The 3981-nt window shown below is 42.7% G+C and overlaps 1 long non-coding RNA gene across 1 annotated transcript; it reads left to right on the plus strand.

The window, feature by feature from the left end:
• The first annotated feature begins 280 nt into the window (after positions 1-280).
• Positions 281-3682, plus strand: LOC126964145 (uncharacterized). Its single transcript, XR_007729315.1, has 2 exons — positions 281-334; positions 3356-3682. It is a non-coding gene; the product is annotated as an uncharacterized LOC126964145 (long non-coding RNA).
• Positions 3683-3981: the final 299 nt, after the last annotated feature.

A 3981-nucleotide genomic window follows, 5' to 3' on the forward strand; every position in this document is an offset into this window, starting at 1 on the left:
AAAGCTTCCGAGTATCGTTGCCCAAATTCAGCTCTACCTTTCCTAATCTCAAAGCCGGTATGAACAGCAGCTGGATTTCAGCTTTTCATCTCTCTGGTACAAGTCCACAGAGCTACTTCAAAAGGCTGTGAGTGGAAGGGAGGCCTGCGAGTCCAGGGAAGTTTTAAAATATTTGAGACTTTGAATTGTGTGTTTTCACTTCAACACTGTGACTCAATAACCCCTGCCCCTCTCCACAAATGGTGCCAATCAAGCCATTTCTTTCTCAAGGGGAACTGAGTGATTTGCAGGGTTTGGGGAAGGTTCCCTGTCCCTAAAGCATCATCCCACTCTGGTAAGATTCATAACTAGCATGTTTTGGGGGCTTATCCTAGTGGGAGGCTTTGAGAAGGAGATCAGCGTCTTCAAGGGGAAGCAGGTGGAAACACCTTGAGATAGATAACTCCCCAGTCAGGCCAGGCTGGGCAGGGGGAGGCAGAAACAGAAAACAGAATGAGTGTTCTTGGCATCCTGCAGTGTGAGGGTCTGTAGTGCCAGCACCAAAGGGGCACTGAGCTCAGGGCAGAGACAGGAGAACACCACGTATTATTGATCATGTTACTATGAAAATTATTTTAGAAGTTAGTGTTGTTCTTTTTATTATTATTGGCAACATGGAAGGCACTTAAGGACAGAATTTACTCAGCAAGCAACTTTTAGCAGATATTTATCGAACATCACAATGTACTGAGCAATGAACAGAATGAACAAGAATCCCTGCCTTTATGGAGCTTGCAGTCTCAGAGATAAATAATAACAGCCACCACGTGGCACTGAGAACATGCCAGCTACTATGCTGAGCACTTTTTACATATTAACTCATGAATCCTTCACATAACACTATGAGCTAGACTTTGCTATTATCCTCATTTTCTAAATGAGGAACCAACTGAGAATGGTGAGGTTAAGCCTCTTGTCCCAAATCACCCAAGTGGTAGACCTGGGGGGCTTGAACCCAAGCCTCATGGCTGTGCTACACCATAACATTTTCTGATGTCACAACTGGCCAAATTTGCAAATTCGGATACCATATACACCACCTTAAAACCTACTGGGACGTGGTATAAATGTAACAAACCTACTCCCAATAATCGAAAATCACATGAGGGAAGTGGAGAGGGAGGGTCTACACAGGACAGACAGAGAGCTTCAGAGTGGCAGTAAGCATCTAGCTGTTCCCGTTGAATATGACTCAGGCAAGGATTTACACCTCTGAGTTCCAGTTTCCATATATTTTCTTCACGAAGAGAAAAGTTGCATTGCAGCCATTTGACAGCACCATTACGACATTCTATACACAATAAATATGAAGATCCTTTGTAAACTGAACCAGTGCAAAGACTTAGTAGAATCTGAAACAGACTTACTTTTGCTTTCCTTTGTTTGAGCACACATGAGTGCCGTACACATTCCACAAGCCTCACATTTGCTCTGTGAATGTGACTCTTCCCGTTCATTCCACAACTGGGGAACTAAGGTTCAGGGAAGTAAAGCAACCTGCCCAGTGTTTGACAGTGGGAATTGTCCTATTGCCTCATTTTTATACATTTCCCAAATCAATGATGAATACATGCGTTTAATATATACTTCACTAAAGTAGAAAACCGACTCTTTGTTGAGCCACTCTGTATACCAAGCATAGTGAAGTCTCTCTGTGTATCTCATTTAATCCTTGCAACAGTTTTCGCAAGTAATTCTATTACTTTACCATTGGATTGATATAAAAAATGAAGTTTAGAGAGCATAAATGATCAATCAGTATGTCATCTCAGTTAGCAAGTCGTAAAAAGAAAAAGCCATCGAATCCTTACACGTTTCACTCTAGAACTCTAGTCTTCACTACTGTACACGTACCTTTCATGTGTGCTCAAACAAAGGAAACCAAGAGTAAATCTGTTTCAGATTCTACTAAGTCTTTGTGTTGGTTCAGTTTACAAAGCATTTTCATGTTGATTGTTTATAGAATGTCATAGTGGTGCTGTCAAATGGCTGTAATAGGACTTTTTCCTTGTAAAGAAAATATATGGAAACTGGAGCTCAGAGGTGTAAATTCTCGCCTGGGTCATATTTCGTACATTAATGTCATATTTTGTGTATTGATGCCACATTGTAGGATTGGAAATAGGGCAATGGAACTAGGATTCTAATCCGATCTTTCTCTCTCCAAAGTCAGATCATTTGATACCACGATGGATACAGACTTCTGAGCTGAAAGTTTTTTGTTTTGTTTTCAACAGTCTAAAAATATTTTTCTGCTGTCTTCTGGCCTTCATTTTTTTTCTGAGATAAAATCATCAGTTTTCTGAATTGTAATTCCTTGTATGTAGCATGTTAATTTCTCTGGTTCCTTCTGTGTTTTTCTCCTTGACTTTGGTTTTTGGCAGTTTAATTATGATGTATCTATATGTTGCCTTCTTTGTATTTATCCTAATGGGTTAGCAGATGTTCCAGTTACTATTGCTGCATAATAAACCATCTCTAAATTTAGTGGCTTAAACAACAGCAACCATTTTCTTATCTCTTGCTGTCTTTGGCTCAGGACTCAGGATGGGCAACAGTTCGTCTCCACTCGGTAACATCCACAGCTTCAACTGAGGACTTTAAACCTAAGGGCAACTCAAGAGCAGGAGCAGCAAACATCCACGGCTGTCCTCACTCCTGCATCTGGCCATTGGTGCTGCCTGTCAGGTGGGACAGCAGTGGAGCTATCAGCAAGAATACCCTCAGGGCCTTCTCACGTGGTCTCTGCAGCCTCATCATAGGATGGAGGCTGTGCTCTAAGTGGGAGCACCCCAAGCTCTACCACCTTTTATGACTTATCTCAGAAGTCACAAGGGGTTCCTTTCCTAAATTCCTAGTGCCTACAAGACTCAAGGGAAGGAATATAGACCACTGGGTGTCTGCCATGGTGGTCTCTAAAGGAGGAAATAGAGGAAGCAGTTAAGTTGAAATCCAGCAAACATTCTACGTTACGGGTGAACTGGGGCAAGGAACAAGGTGATCCCACATTCCAAGCTAATGGTTAAATGGAGGTTATGATAATTCATCAAAGAGGGCATTAGCACAGAAAGACCTAGAATAAGACCCGGTCAGCTGTGGCAGACTGCATTTTCCAAATGTGTCCAGAATGATATCTGCCACAACGCATGTTCTTTGAGAACTCTGTTGACTTTCTACCCTTGAAGACAGGCAGGTTCGAGGTCATTTGTAACCACAGGTTATGCCGGAGTGGTACGGGGTTACTCTTGAAACCTGGTACTACAAGGTAACATGGTTCTTGCTTGTTGGCTGAGACACTTGCTCTCTGACATCTTAGGTGCTATGCACGGAGCTCGATTATCCTGAAACCACCATGATTCAACCCCATGTCATTCCTTTGGCTGCCAGCCCAGTTCAATTCCAAGTTGATGACCAGTGTCAACCGCCAGCCAGTCAATTCTGAACATTTGGCCAGTTGAGCTTTCAAATGATGGCAGCCCTGGCTGACATTTTGTGTAAATAACGTGAGAGACTGGCTTGTTGAGCCCTCCCCAAATTTCTGACCCACAACATTGTGAGAAAAATAATCTTAAGCCTCTCAGTTTGGGGACAGTTTGTTACTCAGCAATAGAAATGAAAACATCATCTCAGTAGGACCATGTGACTTGCAGCAACCAGGGTGACAATGGACATCCCTGCAGACACCCGAGGAGGGGATGTGTGAAGGTTCCCAAGGCGCCCTGGAAATCTACAGCTTCCTGCTTTCCTCTGCCACAGACACACGACACACTGTACCCCTACACCTAATCTTTTGTTTTGGAAAGAAACAGAAGGTGATAGAAATCTGCAAGTTGCGACTGAGGTTGACGATCCTAAACACATTATTTCATGAGACTAACTCCAAGATTATTGGCATGAACTAGATTTTTTCTCCCCTTTCTTATAAAGCAAATGGGACAGCTC

This window comes from Macaca thibetana, chromosome 10, assembly GCF_024542745.1.
Source record: "Macaca thibetana thibetana isolate TM-01 chromosome 10, ASM2454274v1, whole genome shotgun sequence".
Classification (NCBI taxonomy): Eukaryota; Metazoa; Chordata; class Mammalia; order Primates; family Cercopithecidae; genus Macaca; species Macaca thibetana.